At 43.0% G+C, this 20,225-nt stretch overlaps 1 long non-coding RNA gene across 2 annotated transcripts in view; it reads left to right on the top strand.

Annotated features, from left to right (window-relative positions):
• The first annotated feature begins 8,142 nt into the window (after nt 1-8,142).
• LOC138106798 (uncharacterized) overlaps nt 8,143-20,225 on the top strand; it is a 38,504-nt gene continuing 26,421 nt past the window's right edge. For both annotated transcript variants that reach the window (XR_011149115.1, XR_011149113.1), the window contains exon 1: nt 8,143-8,492. This is a non-coding gene — a long non-coding RNA (uncharacterized lncRNA). The remainder of the gene's footprint in view (nt 8,493-20,225) is intronic.

Genomic DNA, 20,225 nt, shown 5'->3' with positions numbered 1-20,225 from the left:
AGTAGCAAGACTGAAATAAACAAAAATGGGTTTTGTCACAATATATATAAACTCTTAATCTGTGGTACTCATTACCACTGAACATTGCAGGTGCCAACTAAAATCAGGTTCAAAACCAGATCAGGCAACTCAGAGCTATTAGGGAATAAATTTCAGGTCAGACCTAGTATGGCAGTTTTAATAGCCCGTGGGAAAAAAGTCATGTTGCCGATGGTACAAAATGGTACTTCTTGCATGAAGGCATTCTTACATTTAAAATGAGTGCATAGATGGTGAAGTGAGCTGTCAGAGTTTGGTTCTTGGCACAGTTGGTCAGAAAAATTGCAGAAAGTCTGTACTGCCATCAGAAATCAAAACAGTTTGCAAAAGAGGATTGCTTTCAGTAGATTCCTGGAAGAAAATCACTGAAAAAAGTGCTGACAGTGTAAGGTTGAAACATCCCAACCTATTTTTTACTTTGAAACAATTCTCTGCCTTGGTTTTTTTTTGGTATTACCTTGTATTAGCTTTTTTGCTGTAACATAATATTAACTTTAAAAAGTCAAAACAGAATGTTTCAGTTTCCATTACAACAAAACCTGTCAATCACCTTGAAATGCATTGAAGGATTTTTTCAAATTCCCCTTTGCAGAGAATTTCAGACTCTGGGGGTTTCACTGCAATTCAGAACAAAGTCAACTTTTGAAACCTGAAAGATCTGTGAAAATCAGGACTCTTGTTCTTTAAAACTTGGCCAAAATCACTCTATTTTCTTTCTCTTTCAGTTTGCTTATCTGAAAGGTGGTAAGAATGTTGCAGATCCATTTTTGCAAAGCCCTTTCAGACTGAGCATCCAAGAATTCCACATTTCTGTGTCGGATGCTAAAATTGTATGATTCCCAAGCACCATCCCAATTCCACCACTTTCAGCTGTGTCCCTCTCTCCCCCAGTCATATGTTCACAAATTTCAATGGTACTTCTTTTTCCCCCTTTCCTTTTCTTCCTGTCCCCGTCTAATGTTTCTGGCTTCCCTTCTTATGTGTGCAAACTGGGAGCTGTTCCCTTCTGTGATGGAGGGAGGAGTTACTTTCCAGAAGGCTATTGCATTTGCCCTTGTCCAAGATCTTTTCATGATTAGTGGCTTAGTGAGTGGAGCAGGCAAACTCCTGACATCCTGAGCAGAGCTGAATCAACTTTGGCAGGACAGTATGAGGAAGTTCACAGTGCTGCCGCTTGTGCTATAAATAGAAAAATAAAAGGAAGAGCTCATCCTCTAAACTATGCACATTACATCCTCAGATTGGGGACTCAAGCATGCTTTGTGCTGTGCATTAGCCATCTGCACCAGAGGGAATGTCTTCCTCGTTTTGTTCCCAGGACAGATGCATCAGGGTTGCTACAAGATAGCGTGAGGCAGGAAGAGTTTTCTGGATCCTGGAATGCCAATAAGCACTTCAAACATCTTTCTTGGCTTCTGGAGTCCCTGCATCCAGCACCCTGGAGCGTGATTTCTTTTTATAAAAAGAAAGCCTGTGCTATTTTTCATACCAATCACTCGCTGTTCTAAATGGCTTAAAAGTTTCAAGGACTCCAAATGCTGAAAAACAGCTGTATGCTGATGTGAGCAGCATGTGTAAGGATGATTTAAATCTAGTTTTTATCCTGTTTAACTCCCAGTGGCTTTTATGTTTTCCATAAATGGATGAGAAAAGTTCTTGGCTGGAAAGTCATAAAAACATGTAATAAATTCTTTGTAGCCTCAACATGAGCAATTCATCATATTTTTGTTTGTTTGTTTTCTGGGATTTTGTTTGCTTTCTCTGACTTTGACATGTCGTGGATCTCTGATGAGTCTCTTGTTACTCACTACATGCTGATCCACACTGATAAACTGTTTTTCATGTTCTGGTTTCTGGTTACAAGGTGCTGACTTACATCCAGAACAGAACATCCACTGCCTGGGATGGCCACAAGGACAAGGCCCACCTCTGTCCTGCTGGAATGTGAGTCTTCCTAAAAATCTCTCCTGTTGGCTAATTCCTCTCGGCAGGCCAGAGACCATCAGAGGCAGCAGGACTCCTTAGCAAGAGCTTGGCAGATTACAAGTGGAAGTTTGGGGGTTTGACTGTCCCTGGTTGCTGATTTGAGAAAGTGCTTTGTGGCACCCAACCCAGCCCAGCAGAACTGCTGACAGAGCATTCCAGGCCCTCCTGAACAGATCCTAGTGTGTGTATTCTCATCACATCTCCAGGGTCAAATTTAGTGATAATTTGACTCAAACTAATATCTACATAAGGGGATTTTGCAAATTTATAATTTCCAAAGGGCACATCTGCTAATATTCTATTATAATTTCTGAACTCCATTTCTTTCATTAAGGAGCTAATTTTGTTCCCAAGAGGATCATTAGCTTTTACCCATTTTGATTAATTTAATTCATATTACCAATAGCTACCTAAGGCTTTATGAACTGGATGGGAACTTTTAGCTTTTGCTTTAACGCAGTCTCTCACCATGAGAAATCTTGTCACCTCTAATTGCATTTAGAGGAATTTAAATTAATTTCCTTTGACTTTTTTTTTTTTTTCAGATCTATACTAAGTGCATGTTACGCTCTTCAGAATGCTCTTATTCTGCCTTCATAAAAATGTTAAGCATGGAGGGCTCTTTGTCCAGGATTATCCCAAAATCACTCTCAGGAGACTCGATCCCAAGAGGTATGGGATTTCCTCAACTCCTGGTGAGTTACAGAGCAGAAGTATAGATTTTCTTTTCCTCATATCTGTTTCAGCGGAGTTTAGCCTTGGGCTCTTCTCCTCCACAGCTCTCCCTGGGGTTCTTACATCCAACTTTACAGCTGTCTTGGAAGATTTGTGCCCAGGGGAGAGAAAGTGGCCAAGGGAGTTATCTTTCACTCATCACAGACATGGGGATGAGGTAATAACAGCAAAGAGCAGACCAAAGGCTGCTTGGTGTATGGTGCTTGGGACAATACCAGTGCTTTTACAGATGTAGGAGCAGATGCTCTTAGTGAATGGGCCAAACAGGGCTTCTCAGACATCTCTGGTGGCTACCACTCTCTCTGCAGCCCCTGTCAAGTGAAAGCCATCATGCTTCCTCTTTTCCCCACTGTCACATTCAAGTTCCAGGCCCTGGCTAGGATCATATATTTCACCATTACCAGCAATTTCTTCTCAAATCATGATGGCGACTTGACAGCAAAATGTAAGTGCATGTCCCTGTGAGCCTCATTTCTTTCCATTTTTGCCTGGATTTGCAAAGGCTACAGTGTTGTTCAATTTTCCTTTCAATTGACTATCAATGGGAATTCACCCTAGCTGGATGAAAAAATCACCCTCCTCAGGCCTAAAATGCCACTCTGCATGTTCCTAATAACTTGTTATTTTTGGATGCTTAGCTTCAGCCATGGGGATTGTAGCTGTTTCTCCAATTCCCTGACATTATCTTTAAAACTGGTGGGTTCTTATCACAGGTAAAACCATGTGATATAGGAAGCTGGCCTTCAAAGCCCTTTACAGTGGCAGTTATAAAAGGCAGAAATGTGGTAAATGTTTTGCATGGGCAAAGCACAGGCAGAGTCTGCATTCTCCAAATGGCACATCCTTGGAGACCACACAGTTGCTATTTAGAGACCTTGAGCATCCACTAAATCCAGCAGGAACTGTGGGCACTATAAATAGTCCATGCTGGGACTGACGTAGCAGAGCTGAAGCTGAGGAACAGTGTTGTGAAACCCCTGGGATAAAGGCAGAGATGTAAAAAAATAGGTCTGGATGCAGAGTCTGGCCCATACCTTTGAAACTAAGGTAGTTATACCCACTACTTACATTAATTCCCTTGCTGTGTGTGTATTTTGAAGTGCACAAGCAGGAGGTGGCCTGCAAAACCTTACCTTGTTGAGTGCTGATTGTGAGCTGAAGACAATCCTGAGCAGGAGCGCAGACAGGACCTCCTGAAATGGCCGGCTGCCCTGTGCATGCAGCACAAAGGCAATAAATCCCTTATCTCACCAGCCTATAAATCTTTGTTGACCATCTCTATGCATGTCTCTATAAGAACATTTGATCTAATAGCCTTTTTAAAAATTTCCCTTCCTTTTCCAGCATAACCCCCCAGTGAATCATTAATGTAACAAGATAAAGATCTCTAGCTAAGGAATTATTCTTATTATAAAGTTCCCAAGTTCTAGTAGCAAACCTCTCCGGGGTATATATTAAGCCAAAAAGGTCCCACACAATCATTTAAATCTATGAAATTCAATTCATTTCTGACTCCCTCCAGGCACTTGTTTTATAGTGATCTAATAAAGGAGAGTTGTGGCTGTTAAATGATAAAGTCTCCAAAGGGGACGTGGGAACTCCGCACACTAGTCCCCAACATTTGCTGGGAACCTTTATTCCTCCATCTCACCTACATCCCTTTTGACAAGAAAACCTTTCAAAGTCTTGCAAAATGAGTAGTTGATTCTTTATTCAAGGGAAAGCAAAGTCCAAAAAATTTCCATACATAAATGTGTCGCTCAAAGATATAGGTTACAAAAAGATTAAGCACTCAATTGTTCCAGAAACTGTATGTATGTCTTCACCGAATCACTGAAACTGAAGATGGAGCAGATGCACATCTGCTCTATTTCCTTGCTGTTGCATCCCTGAGATGCTTTTTCTGCTACTTCCTCCAGCCTAGTTCTAAACTACCTGTGAAATTATCATTGGTGCAATTCTGTTGTGCGATAATGCACACAGATTCCCTGGAAGACGGAGTCTAATCATGTGGGGGTTTTTTTCACATAGTCTTGAGAATAGAAAGGTAGGGATAATACAATACTAGCTCTCCTGATTGCATCAAAAGCATAACTGCAGGTATATCAGTATCATCCACTCAACTGCACTCAAGAGACATTAGATACTTTTTTTTACAATTGAAAAATGTATTTACATGAGGTTTTGTGTAAGAAAAATGACCCTCTTACCTGATGTTAAACACAACTTCCTACCTAATGCAGACACAGGGCTAGGTCAGGCTTGATATTACCACAGCTAGTTACAGTCCACCTGAGAATCACCAGGGTTAATCAGCATCGGGTAATACAGGTTTTGCAGTATCCATTTTGTTCATGAAATAAGAGATAATTTATGTTCATTTTTAACTCTGTGGTAACCACTGTATTTTGCAACACACAGAATTTTCCTTGCAAAGATGAGGCATAAAAGAGAAAATTGGAGCTTCCTACCGAATTGCAAAAAATAACAGTTCTGGGGTGGATGCACAAAGACCAGGGGAGAGCAAGCTTTATTTCCAAGGAAGCCATTTCAATTTGTCCTCCAGTGCCCACACCTCAATGCATTAAGTGTTTTTGGGGCTTGCCACTGGGACTGAATTTTTTTTCCAGCCAAAGGCAGGCTTTGTGAGAATGTTTAAAGAAATCAATATGTGCGGTTTGTCTAAGGTTACATGTTTGTTAATGTTTTATTGATTACACTATTGGTTGTGAATTATGTAACTTAATAAAGCTGTGGACTCTTTCTAATAAAGACAAAGAGGTTATTCCATTAGCTGGCAACTTAAGGCAAAGAAACTTAATAATATAGCACATTATAAGACCACAGCCCAGAGACTGACAAATCCAATTCACCATGGCAGTGGCTGTGATGTTGCAGACTGGGCTGTGTCCTCATGCAATTAGGCTGTGCAGGTCAACATTAAAAGAGGGTGAGGTCTGCTCTCTGAAGCTGTGATGTGGCCATAAAAAGCAGATGAGAACAGTGAAACAGCCTGAAAGGACACACAGAGTAGTTCTGGAGCCTTGGGCACCCCCTGGGCACCCCACACACAGTTGAGATGGCATGTGTGCCATTGCAGCCTTCTGTCACATTTTCATGTTTTTAGCTGAGATTTCTGTTGAGAGTTACTTTTCCCCAAAACTGCTTCTCACATCTCCTTGGAGGTGAACCTGTTTTATTTTATTTTATTTAAAAGAAAGTTCTCAATACCTGGGGGGGGGGGGGGGGGGGGGGGGGGGGGGGAGAGAGAATCCTGAAAATGCTTTAAAAGGAAATGAAATGGTGAATTTCCAAGTGACTAAAGATTGCCTCTCCACAATACAATTGCACTTCCACAGCGGTGAAGAATAGATACTGCAGCTCCTCTTGGGACACATGGGATTGACAAGCAGTCACTTGCAGAAGGAGGTCTAACATTTGACTTGACTGCAGTTGCCAGGCATGGGAGTTGTCTTGAGAGCAGAAAAAAAGCACCCCATGTCAAAGAGTGATGGAGCACCTCCTCCAGCTGCCTTCAAAGCCTGATGCTTTTTATTTAGCTGGGAGCAGAGGCTCCAAATCCTGTCTCCAGAATGATGCCCAGCCATGGTTCCCTGCCATCCTCACACATCCCTCCCAGCATCCTCTCAGATCCAGACTCAGTAATTAAGCACAGGCATCAGCAAGGTCATCTGGACCACTCTTACGGTGAAGCACCGTTGGTCCACAGCGGACATGCAATCACACAAATTTCATAGAAACATGGAATCATAGGACGATTTGGGTTGGAAGGGACCTTAAAGAACATCTGTTCCAGCCCCCTGCTATGGGCAGGGACACTTTCCACTAGACCAGGTGGAAGCCCCATCCAACCTGGCCTTGAACACTGCCAGGGATGGGACAGCCAGAACTTCTCTGGGCAACCTGTTCAGTGCCTCACCACCCTCATCCTAGTATGTAATCTAAACCCACCCATGTTCAGTTTAAAGCCAATTCCCCCTCTTCTATCCCTACATGCCCTTATAAAAAGTCCCTCTCCAGCTCTCTTGCAGCCCCTTTTCAGGCACTTTAAGGCTGCTCTAAGGTTTCCCCAGCGCCTTCTCTTCTCCAGGCTGAACAACCCCAACTGTCTCAGCCTGTCTGCACAGGAGAGGTGCTTCAGCCCCTTGATCATCTTCATGGCTTCCTCTGGACTCACTCCTGCAAGTCCACATCCTTCTTACATTGGGGACCCCAGAGCTGAATACAGTTAATTGTAAGCTGTGGACTGGAGGAGTGGGTCTGCTGCTAGCCAGAGTGTTCCTCTCCAGGACAGGCAGACCTCTTTTTGCTTGCCAGTCTATCAGCACAACAATTACCTGCTAACATGGAAACTGTCAGAACACACAGGTCTGCCCCGCCAGGAAGCACCAGGTGTTGTCAGGTGAAAACACCTGAAATCTGTCTCTCGGGTTAATGAATTCAGCCACCTAAAACGGACATACTCAGGGTCACCTGGTACATTTTGCAAATGAAAGGTCTTTCAGCTGCTGTCATTAGAAGCTTTTCAGTTTCTCATCTAGGTAATTAAACCCCTTATTTCCACAAGAAATTCAGAGGCTGAGGACAGATTATGCTCATGGTTACATCTGTGTCAAATCAAGGCAGTTACCAGGTGCTGCATGCATGGAGCAGGCTTTGTGGATTTGGAGCTGTGAATTAATCCCACAGGAAGACACATTTACTTCATTGGGAATTTAAAGGGAATGGCATAACAAAACTGACTCTGTGTATGTGGGATTTTTAAGTGATGTGTCCTGCCCTGCAGTATCTGTTGTTACAAACCCACTAAGCTTGTAACCACCATTCTAAAGCGAAGTCCATCTCCACAACTAAAACCTTTCCCTTTCACTAAAATCACCGACATCTCAACCCTGGAAGAATAACAGGAACCTCACAGCCCAAATATTAACTCAGAAAAAACCTAAAGAAAATATCAAAATAAACTTAAAAAAAAAAATCCTTAAGGACAACGATTCTCTTTCACACAGCCCTGCAGGAAGGAAGACACCAGGCCACACTAGTACAAGACCACAAAGTGTGTTTTGAACGAGGCAGATCTCAGAGAATGAGCCTGTGTGCCAGCAGTAATAGAAGTGGTGCTGCATCCTCCCCATCACCACCAGGTTTTGTTTTTAAAGCTGAGCAGTGAGTGAAGGGATCGACTGACAGTGCTCTGCAGGGCACAAAATGAGCTCTGAAACATACAATCCACATAACAGCAAATTATTCTGACTTGACCATCAGCCACAGGTAATGAAGCTAATGAGCTAATGAGGTGCTGCCAGCCCAGGCTTAGTCTTGAGTGGGAGATGTTGGCCTGAACGCATTCCTACTGTAGCAATGACAAGTTGCTCATCTGTTAGCAAAAGAGCAGCTTCAAATCCTTCCTTTGTCTGGTCAGGAGTTCAGTTTTGTGGGGGGTAGAAAAAGTGGTGGAAAGGAATGATTAAACAGCTTAAGTAAGACAGTTAAGGTCATCTTTGCAAGCTGAATTTCTGCTGTAAGAAAGTGAATCTCCCAGCTGATGGTTGTTTTAGCCGCACTGCTGTTACTCCGTGCTGCTGCCAGTTTAACACTGATACCAGTCCCTACCCCGCTGTTCCTGGCTCTCTCTGGGCCTCTGGTTTCTGACTCCAAGCAAGCTGGAAAGGACAAAAAAGGGAAACCAGAAAAGCTGCTACAGCACCCAGGTGAGCTGTACTCAGTCATTACATTTTTCCACCTTTCTTTTGTCTTGCAATGTGTCGTGTTCACATCTAATTATGATCTGACAGTGCCAATACTTGGTATTATTTTAATATTTATGCCTGTGACTAACCCCTCTAAAATGAAAGGATTAATGCTTGTATGATCAAAGCCACTGTAAACTCTGTGTTCTCTGTGGTGGCAAGTGTGTTTTATATTTGCTCCCTAAGCTGCTTTGAACACTGTGGCCACTGCAAAAATAGTGCATAACAATGAGTTTTCAATAGCAATATTTAACAGTTCTTCAACTGAGAAGGGAAAATGTCTGATTCAATCATAATTTTGTTACGGTGCTGTTGGGTTTTTTCTTTACGAGATCGTTAAATAAGCATGAATGAGGTACAATATCCTGGGTTTTATTGGAGGCATAAGCATAAGAGTCATTCACAAAATGTTCCCCATTATCACATGTAATTGAAAAACAAAAGAAAATATTCTCTTTGGGAGTTTAACATATCTGATTTCTTTTAAAGAGCTAATGCTGTGGGAGATAGGCAGCATTAATTCTGTACATGATCTTTCTAATTTGCATTATTTTTTTAATCCTTTCAGCAACTCAAGACCCAACATTCCTAGTTAAATGCGCTTTTACTTTTCTTCTTTTTAATTAATGCATACAGTTCAACGTCAGTTCACTTTCTCTACGCTTGACTTGGATACTTAACTTTATTGCTCATTGATTTATGTTATGGGGGACCCAGCACTGTCAATCATTGAGCTGCTCTACAGATTTCAGACAAAGATGATGATCAAACCTACATGATCAGAAACAACATTTGAGCAAAAGCAATAAGCAGCAGCTCCCGGGCAGGGGGAGGGTGGGGGCATGTGGGAGGGAAGGCAAGGCAAGGGAACAAGTTCAGATGTTGCTGTGGAGTTATACAGAAACCACTACCCCACTTTCCCAACATGCCTTCTCCTTGTCTGTTGCATGCAGCTTCTTAAAAATACAAATCATTTAAAAGAAATAGATAAGTAAATCTATCACCAGAGAACGTGGTGAAGTACAAAGGAGGATCTTGATGGGAATTGTATTTTATTATATGGCCTGTGGTAGGAAAGCATTTGGAAATTAGTCTTGAGATTTCTGTTCTGCTTCAGTATTTTTGTCCTTGGGAGAGGCTGTCTTGCTGCCCTTCCTGATCATATTGACTCAAAGGAGAAATAGGTGCTGAGGTTGCAACGGGGCACAGAGTGATGGCTGAGGCATGGGGAGGCTGCAGCACAAGGAGTCAATGCAAATGTACAGAGAAAGTCTTTCCCGTGTTCGCAGGGGGTGCTGATGGTGACATTTCTTCCACGTCTCAGAATAGAGCAGTTCTCATCCCCAGCCATGACGAAGCCAGGGAAGCTGGGCATGAAAACTACTCTATCCCGAGACGTGGAAGAAATGTCACCATCAGCACCCCCTGCGAACACGGGAAAGACTTTCTCTGTACTTGTTCCCTTTCTCATTGCCAGCCTCGCAGCATCTGGGAATGGCACAGAGCAGCAAAAGGTGGGAGGAGAGTAAAGATGTTATTGAAGATCATAGATCAGGTACTGGCAAACTCTTTAAGCTTACCCTAATTTTGTCTACTTAGCATTTCATCAAAATGCATCCATGTTTTAAACAAATCTCCAAAGCCTCTCTCTCCAGTGAAGCCCATTACATTTTGTGCTGCACAACTTTGATCTCGCAGAACAGTCTCTTTATATTAAGTAATAAGGCATCATTTGGTTTCCATTTCATCCATTCTTTATCACATCTACATTCAGGTAATTGCTTCCACATGCTCTTTAGTAAAAGAGAAACTCAACTGCAGTTCAAGCGTGTTTACATTTATGGATGGATTGAGTATGTCAAGTGTTGACACTTGATTTTTTTTCTCCAAGGCGACCAATCTTCACAGACTATTTAAAGGGGGGAGGAGAAAAAAGTCAGTAATTCATGTTTCAAAAATTTCCAAAATTGCTCCCAACTGAGATGTTCTTCAAAGCTCTAATTTACCATACACAAAGCTTTAACACTTGCCATGCCATTGTGTTTATGTCAGGGTAGGCCTCCCATGCGTTTGGTTATGTGTTGCTATTTAACGTGGCAAAAGCTTATACTCTTCCTATACTACAAGGTGTTAATAAGGTAACCTGTGACTAGTTCTTCAAAGTGGATCAGAGCTGTATTTTGTCTTTCCTAGGAATTTGTAGTGAGTAGCTCCACTTCTCCCCTGTGCTGCTAGCAGAAAGAAAAACAGTTTGCCAACTACAGCATGAATTGTGAAGCTTGAGAGAATAGCAGTGTGAAAATAGCAATGCTAAAAAACAGTGATTTTAATTTTAATTCTTTTTCTTTTTTACATGAAGTCTGTTGTTGAGAAGGATTAGAAACAAAGTACGAGCTGTTCTGGAAGATGTAGAACAGATCTGTGTTCTGCATGCTATATAAAGATTAATCTTCATACACTGATAGTTGTTGTCAGCCGAGCTGGCTTTTTTTCCCTTTTGATAATGTTAGTGGAAATGTACTAGCACAATTTACCAGAGACACAGCTGTTAAGATGGAGTGAAATGGAAAGAAGCTCTGTGAAGACAAACCCAGGAGATTTGACACCTGCTTAGGTGACAAGAAGCATGAACTGAGGGGAGAATCTCTTATTATAGGGTCATTGCAAACTTTGCCAAATTTGGTTGTTTAGGAGCTGTAGGAGTGTCGTTTGCCTTGTTTTACTGGTGTTGGGTGTGTCTTGCGGGGAGCACTGTGGGAGAGTAGTTTCTTTTATTTCCCCAAGGGAATGAACCCTTTAACTAGTCCTTTTAAGTAGAAAGCAATGAACCAGTGACAGTGGCCTGGATCTTAATCCACTTGACTGTACTTATGTAGTAAGCAGGACAGAGGGCCTGGCAACCTGATTTGCCTGAAGATACTGCACTGTACACTTAACAAAAGAGCTTCTACTGTATACAAATCTCTCATTTCTTCTTGGATACCAGGTGCCCTCCCAAAAGTCCCACACAGATCATCTGTTTATCCTGGGCATTTGCTGTAATATAAGGGCACTTCATAGTCCTTAATATAGGCTTGCTACTATCCCTTAGAAATAAGACAGCAATAAGGAATTTCTGGGTAACTTAGGTCCTGCAAAATGCATGTTTAAAAGAGCTTAACTAAAAGATGTAGCCTCGGGACCAGTGTTTTGCATCCTAGCAGAAAGGTCCCAGCATCTGATCTGGGATCTCAGCTTTTGGCAAATCAAGGGCACAGTTGCAAGGCCAAGGATAGGAGCTGAGTGAGACAGTAGGGAGAAGGGTAAGCTGCTTCCCCCAGCCAGGAAAGTGGATTCCCAGCTCCTTCAGCAGTGACCCTCCTGCTGAACTGCCCCACAAGGCAGTAGTTCCCAAGACCTGATGTCTGCAAGGACAAAGGTTGTGTAAACATAAGGCTGGCTCTTTTTCCACAGTATGCCACAGGTTAGGAACTTATTTTGGTTGGTTTTATCCACCTGTAAAACTCAGTATGGTTAAGGCTTGCACAGACTAAAAAAATGATGAGACCCTGTGCTTGGCTCTTTGAGCCTGTGTGTGTGCATGTGCAGTCACTTGCCCATTGCTATCACATAGTTCTGAGACTCAGGGATGTGATGAAGACAAAAACTGTCTTTATTAAATGTCACATTTTATGAACACTTTGAAAATTCAAATACAAGATGTACTGGAGACTGTGGATTCCTACAGGGGCCATGATAAGATCTGTTTCATACTGAGAAAAGCCAGAACACAGAGAAATGTCTCTGATAGCATCCCATATATCCTTGTGTGTTTGCCCTTGGGTGAAGAAGTAAAGTTTAAAAAATCATGTTTGTTGCCATTTTGCTTGCATTCTAATTTTGAGGCATAAATTGCCCATAGTTTGTTTTTTCTTTCATCCCACAACAACTTTTCATACCGTATTCTAAAAATTTCACCTGAGATACTTTTGGTCATTACTGGCAGCGGGCAGATGTCTTGGAGTGGTCCATTCATAGTGTGATGAACTTGAAGAGTAGTAATAAATAAATGTTCTCTGACATGAAAAGTGTAGGTTTATAGGATAATTGATGTGGTAGGGGACCTCAGAAAGTCTCTAGTCCAACCTCCTGCTCAAAGCAAGGTAAGCTTTGGGATCAGAATAAGTTGCTTTGTTCAGTTAGGTCTTGAAAACATTTAAGGATGCAGACTCAACAGCCTCTGTGAAAACCTGTTCCACTGCTTGGCTGTCCTCAAAGGGAAAACAATATTCCTCTCTGAACTACTCTCATTCATTTTATGCTCATTTCCTTTCATCTTCCCACCTGGCTCTTTTTTCTTGATACCTTCCTCATATTTACTGGGGCACTGCTTTCAAGGCCTCCCCAAACCCACCTCTTCTCCAAGCCCCAGCTGCTCAGCCTCTCCTCACAGGACTAGCACTATAGCCCTGATTGCCTTGGGGGCAGTTTTGGGGGTCTGGAACTGGGTGACAGAGCCAGGTGTAGTCTGAGAGGCTGAGCTGAGGAGGTGGACCTGCTTGATCAGCTGGCTGTTCTTCTCACGGAGCCCCAGGAGCTGCTACTCTTCCAGACCTCTTGCAGTCAGTATGTGTGGGAAACACAAAAGGTGGAAAGGCTCTTAGGTGTGAGAAAAAAAGCAGGTTTCAGAAATAAAGCAAAAGAATGTAGGAATCAGCTCTGGCTGCAAAAACTTGAAGACAGAAGAAGATACAATTATATAGCAAGCAAGGACATTAAAACAATGGTTAGAGTTTTTAGGTTTGGCTGAGATAGGTCTTGAAGTTGTAGAAAATATGCTTAGCAAGATAGATAAGTTCAAGCTTAATAAGGGAATATTGTGCATTATTATATAAGGCATAACAAGCAAGTATTGTGTGCAACAGATGTACGTGCGCTATTGAAGATTGGTTAAAACAGTTGTCTGTAAACTTTAGAAGCATGCCATTGGCTACAAAGCCTTTAAGAATGCTCTGTAACAGGGAAATCTGTGGCTGCCTGTGACTATGTGAGCCTTGCACCATCTCTTGTGTCTCAACTGTGTATATGAGACTGATGCTGGAATAAAATAATGAAAAGGCTCCTGGAATGGAGCTCCCCGTCCTGTTTGCTCTCCAAAAACGCTGGCAAGTATGTACCAGCCAGGCTATTTTGGCAGTAATGCACTCAGCACACTCTCCACTTGGGGAGCTGACTCTGCTGCCCACCCAAACAGCAGCAGCCACATGCTAAGAGAGGCAGGCTAGCTGATGTTAATGAAGGGAAGGGGTTAATTTGTCCTGGCTTCTACATAGCCCTACACTTCCAGCTCAGTAGATGGAAGGAATGTGATTAAGTCAGTGTTGATACCAAGTCTGAGAACAGATGTGAGAATGAATTGGCAGAGCTGGAATTCAGATGGGACAAAAATAGCAAAAGGGAGTGAGTGGAAACTGTCACACATTTGTGTTACAGGTGCTTGGTCTAGACCCCAACATTTACAGAGACTCCTGAATTTTTCTTCTTACTAACTCTTATTAATCTAGTATCTCTTGTCATCAGGGCCTTTTTCCCTTAACAGTAACATCCAACAACTCAAGCCTGCTGTTCTCTACCCTGAAGAACAACTTGGGCAAAAAGTTCCTTTCAGGTCCAAGCAGAAAAGTTGCAAATATTGCCAGTTTCCCTGCCTCTCACACAGGGCAACGCTTAAGCCAAATTGCTTCCATTTATAGGGAAACGGAGGTACACGGTGCAAATATTTCTTAGAGTAAACACACAATAAACCCCAAACACTACAGGTTGTTCTTATTCCCTTCACAGAAGCAACTGAAAGACTGCAGGGAACAAAGCCCATGTCTGTGCTGGGCTTGTGCAATCCACATTGCCCCTTGAGATCTGTTTCTTCTCTCAGTTGTTGCCCCTTGCCATCAATCTGTCCATGGGGTTGGTTTGTGGCTTTGTTAGGGTTCTTTTGTCTTGTAACAGAGCAAACACTTAGAGTCAGCCCAGGCTGTCCATTTGTAGTGTAACAGAGGCACTTGAAGTTCAGCTACAAGGACATAGCATGTTTTTCCATCAAAGGGTTTGAAGACTCATCAAAGGGTGGGACTTAAGATGAAGCCTTCAAAGGACTGACCACTCCTTGCAGCGATCTGTCGGTCTTGCCACCGCCCATTCCCTTGGTGGATTTTTCAGGATTTACATCACTGCTCCAGAGAGTTAACAGCACTCTTCTCGCAGCTTGATGCCGAAGTAATATCAGCTGTAGCCAGCAAAAAGCAGAGTACTGCAAACACAGGTCTTGGCAGCAAAGTGAAAAGAGAACAGACTATCACCCAAAAACTTTCATATTGCTTTTATTTGTAATTTTTTTATCTCCCCAGCAATTTGTTCCACAAAAGACTAAGAACCAGAGTTTCACTAACATTTACTTAAAGAGGAGCTATGGGGAAAGCACTTACAATTTACCTATCTATGTAGCTGTAACATGGTGTAGAAGCATTGTCTTCACATGTAGAAATGAGGAAAATCAATTGTAATTCCCCAAAGGCAGATGTATTGGTTGAGAAGGTCACAAAATACTTGCAGTTGCTCAGTGGACTTGGAACCAGATCCCCTCTGCACTGCATCGCTGCTCAGCTCCATACTGAAAGAGGGAAGAAAGGGGACTCATGCTCTAGGGAAAAGCTCTTTATGCTGCTCAAATGGGTCTTATCAAGGGCAGAAGAAAGGAGGGAGTCATTTGTGCCCGAAGAGCCCTCTTCTGTTTGTGTCATTGACAGGCACATACCGAGGATTACTTGGGTCCACGTTGCTGCACACAAGCGTGCTTGTAGCTCCTGCTCAGGAGAAATGGGCTGAAAGCTGTCCAGCCTTTACAGAAAATATTACTGTTGCAGTGCTGTCAAGGTCACTGTCAGCCTGGGTTATCTGCTGTGTAAGTACTAGCCTCACAAATCAGGCTTAGCTAAGGGCTATAATTCATACACTCAGCATTTTGTGGATTATGTCCTTTAGCTTTTCTTCATTGCCATTTTGGATATTCATTTAGCTCTGGTGTGTGACTCCTGTGATTTCTCTTTGGGGTAATTTCCTCATGGGACACAGTGTTTCTCTGTATATTTCTTAATCACAGGTGTACAAACTCCCTCTGTATGAGTAATTTGATATATAATGCTTATCGTTATCTTTGAACACAGATAGTTCACTGTTGGATAAAACAGTGAAAAATGCAGGCCACAGGGGGGAAAAAAATCAATGGAAAAGGTACAAAACCCACAAGAAATAATAACAAGAGAGCTCCCGTAACTAAGGCACCCACAGGAGAGTCAGGAAAACTCATCTCCCTCATTCTGATCTAGACTTTGCAGGAGCTGCTTTCCAGATATCCAGCTTTTATTCAGAAAACAAAGATTATGGGTTTTCCCACCTCATGGATTTATCAACATTAACTGAATTTCTCATTTTAAAAAGTATTGTAAGAAAGTACTATCAGGAGTGGTTCAGGCACATACTTGTGCTATTACATTATTTTGCAAAGCTGGGGACATAGATAATAAGAAGAGTGGTAGAAAATAAAACAAAATTTTTTGTCCAACAGAGCAATTATCCTGTGTAATCAAAACAGGCTTTAGATTATGCAATACAGAAACATGTTCCCTTCAATTATGGAGTGTTAAAGTCTAAAGAACGTGTGCATGTGCTCATCCCCTGTATGCTGGGTTAGCTGGGGCAATATTTTTTAATCAGGTTACTTAGATCCACAGATCCATATTGCAAGGAAAGCAGTGTCTCTTCAGAGATACTATGCTGAAAAACTTTTATGTCATTCTGCAAGACTGTCAGCCAATACATGATTTTTAAAAATTTTTTCCAGTTACTGCTGGAGTCATTGTAGGATATAAACTTATATTCTTCTTTCTGATTCATAATAATTCTGGTTAATGTTAGTTTTTGTCCTACAATGCCACAAAAGTTTCTTTATATCCTTTACACCCCAGATGTGCAGGCACCTTCATTGCTTTAGGAAGTTGCCTGTTTCTCTCCAACTTTGTGATTCAGTGAAGCATCTTGGCATAAGACTTTCTCTCTGCTTTACTTCTTCTAAACAATTTAACACGTTTAAGTGGCCTTGAACATGATCACTTCTACTGCACAGCTGGGCCTACAGCAAATCCCCAGAATCAACCAGCCTGAAACTTCTGAGCCTGAAATTTGACTCACAGTGTTGATGCCTCAGGCCCAGTCTTCTGTATTGCAGACAGTTTGGCTCAGGAAAAAGATAATGGGCATAGTTGTCTGCACAAAGTCCCTTTTTTTTTTTTCATTCTTTTCTATCTGATCTGATCCTATTCATCCTTCTGAAGAAATAATTTTAAAAGTGTTTCAGCCTTTGCTGCTGATTAATTATCAACTCCTTTCAAGTGAATTTTCCCTTCCTTCCTCTTTTCCGTGCTCCTAAAAAAGTATGTAAAGATATTTTTGAAATACATAAAGATAATGCAGAGGCATCCCAGATACTCCAGCCAGTGAGCTGGCTGTATCCAGGGCCCAGCTCAAATGCCTCTACACAAACACACAGAGTATGGGGAACAAACAAGAAGAACTAGAGACATGCACACAGCTGCTTGGGGACAACATCGTTGGCATCACGGAGATGTGGTGGGATGGCTGCTGTGACTAGAGCTTTGGAATGGAAGGTTTCAGACTTTTTAGGAAAGACAGGCTAGGGAGACGAGAAGGGAATGTAGCCCTTATGCCAATGAGCAGCCAGAGAATCTGGAACTCTGCCTGGGAAAGGATGAGGAGCCCCCTGAGAGCTTGTGGGCGAAGATTAAGGGCGAGGGCAGGGACAGGGGATGTTATAGTGGGAGTCTGCTACAAGCCACCCAATCAGGAGAATGGTGTGGATTAAGCCCTCTGTAGGCAGATGGGTGCAGCCACACACTCCCAAGCCCTGCTCCTCATGGGGGATTTCAACCTCCTCGATGTCTGTTGGAGGGATAATGTGGCAGGGCAAAAGCAATCCCAGAGATTCCTCAAACGTGTCAAAGACAACTTCCATACACAAGTGATTGAGGAGCCATCAAGGAGAGGTGCCATGCTGGACCTTGTGCTCACCAACAGGGAGGAGCTGGTGGGGAATGCAGTGCTCCAAGGCACCGTAGTGATGACGAGATGGTGGAGATAAAGATCCTCAGGGCAGTGAGAAGGGCACGCAGTAAAATCACTGTCCCAGATGTGAGGAGAGCAGACTTTGGCCTCTTCAAAGACCTACTCCAGAGAGTCCCATTGGATAGATCCTTGGCAAGAAGAGGGGCCCAATAATGCTGGCTGAATTTCAAGGATCACTTCCTCCAAGTTCAGGAGCAATGGATTCCAGCAAGGGGGAAATTGGGAAAAAATGCCAAGAGGCATCCATGAATGGATAAGGAGCTGCTGAGCAAGCTGAGAGAGAAAAAAGAAGCTTTCAGGCAGTGGAAAAAAGGACAGGTGATCTGGGAGGAATTCGGGAAACGAGGGACAAGGCTAGGAAGCCAAGGCCCAGTTAAAATTGAGGCTGGCCAGGTATATAAAGGATGACAGAAAGAGCTTCTATAGATATATTGCAAGCAAAAGAAAACCAGGGATAATGTGAGCCTTCTCCAGAAGGAAACAGGAGACCTGGCTACCCTGGACAAAAAGAAGGCTGAGGTTCTCAATGACATCTATGCCTCATTCTTCAACAGCAAGTGTTCCAGCCACACCACCCAAGTCAAGAAAGGCAGGTGTAGGGACTGACAGAATGAAGACCCTGAGACCTCTGTAGGAGAGGATCATATGATCAAATGATGTATTTGAGACCATCAAAGGAACCTGAATGCACACAAGTCCATGGGACTCAACAAGAATCATCCACAAGTCCCAAGGGAGCTGGCAAACAAAGTTTCTAAGGCACCATTTCTGAGAAATCATGGTAGTCAGGTAAAGTCCCTGATGACTGGAAAAAGAGAAATATAACCCTCATTTTTAAAAAAGGGAAGGCAGAAGACCAGGGGAACTACAGACCAGTCAGTCTTACCTCTGTGCCAGCCAACATCCTGGAGCAGATTCTCCTGGAAAATATGCTAAGGCACATGGAAAACAAAGAGGTGATTGGTAACAGCCAACATGGCTTTACAAAGGAGAAATCGTGCCTGACAAATTTGGTGACCTTCTGTGATGGGGCTACAGTGGACAGGGGCAGAGCAACTGACATTGTCTACCAGGACTTAGGCAAAGCTTTTGACACTTTTGACACAACCAATATCCTCGTCTCCAAATTGGAGAGACGTGGATTTGATGGATGGACCACTCAGTGGTTAAAGAACTGGCTGGATGGCCACACACAAAGAGTTGTGGTCAATGGTTCATTGTCCAGTGATGAGTGGTGTCCCTCAGAGGTCAGTACTGGGGCCGAAGCTGTTCATCATCTGTGTTGGTGACATGGACAGTGGAATAGAGCATGAACCCTCAAAAAGTTTGCTGACAACACCAAGCTGTGTAGTGTGTTTGACATGCTGGAGGGAAGGGATTCCATCCAGAGGGACATGGACAGGCTTGAGAGGTGGGCCCGTGCAAACCTCATGAAGTACAGCAAAACAAAGTGCAAGGTCCTGTACCTGGATCATGGCAATCCCAGACACACCCACAGGTTAGGCAGAGAAGTGACTGGGAGCAGCCCTGCAGAGAAAGACTTGGGGGTGATACTTACCGAAAAGCTCCACGAGCCAGCTGTGTGTGCTGCTCATAGCCCAGAAATCCAGTCAAATCCTGGGCTGCATCAAAAGGAGAGTGGCCAACAAGGTGAGGGAGAGGATTCTGCCCCTCTACTCTGCTCTGACGAGACCCCACCTGGAGTGCTACATCCAGCTATGGGGTCCCAACATAAAAAAAACATGGAACTGCTGGAGCAAGTCCAGAGGAGGGCCACAAACTTGATAAGAGGACTGGAGCTCCTCCCCTATGAAGACAGGCTAAGAAAATTAGGGATGTTCAGCTTGGAGAAGAGAAGGTTTTGTGGACATTTCATAGAAACCCTCCAGCATCTGAAGGGGCCTAAAGGGAAGCCAAAGTGGGACCCTTTATTAGGAGCTGTAGTGACAGGACAAGGACCAAGAGGTACAAATTGAAAGAGGGGAAATTTAGGCTAGAGATCAGGAAGAAATATTTTACTGTGAGGGTGGTGAGACCCTGGAAGAGGTTGCCCAGGGAAGATGTGGATGCCCCAACCCTGGCAGTGTTCAAGGCCAGGTTGGATAAGGCCTTGGACAACCTGGTATAGTGGGAGGTGTCCCCACCCATGGCAGGGGGGCTGGGACTAGATGATCTTTAAGATCCATTCGAACCTCTTAGCATTCATTCCATGATAGTAAACCCCAACAAACTATGACTGTCAGTTATTAAGCCTTTCTGACCAAATGGAGAAACAAATACACATTCAGTTCATATTTTTGCCTCCTAAACATACAGGTCACCCAGGATGTGGGCCATGTTTAAAAGTGACGGTGGGCAGACTGAAACACCCTTGTGTTTTCTCTAATCACTTGCTTTTTGGTAGGGAACAGGTGTTTTATAATGTACTTTGGACAGAAAGTGAAATTTTGAGGAAAATTTGAATGGTGTTAGGTCCTTAGAAGTGCATAAAATTATCCACTGATTAATCAGTTATACACA

Source organism: Aphelocoma coerulescens, chromosome 2 (genome assembly GCF_041296385.1).
Source record: "Aphelocoma coerulescens isolate FSJ_1873_10779 chromosome 2, UR_Acoe_1.0, whole genome shotgun sequence".
Lineage (NCBI taxonomy): Eukaryota > Metazoa > Chordata > Aves > Passeriformes > Corvidae > Aphelocoma > Aphelocoma coerulescens.
Note: the sequence above shows the minus strand (reverse complement) of the source record. Positions and strands in the feature narration are given on the sequence as shown.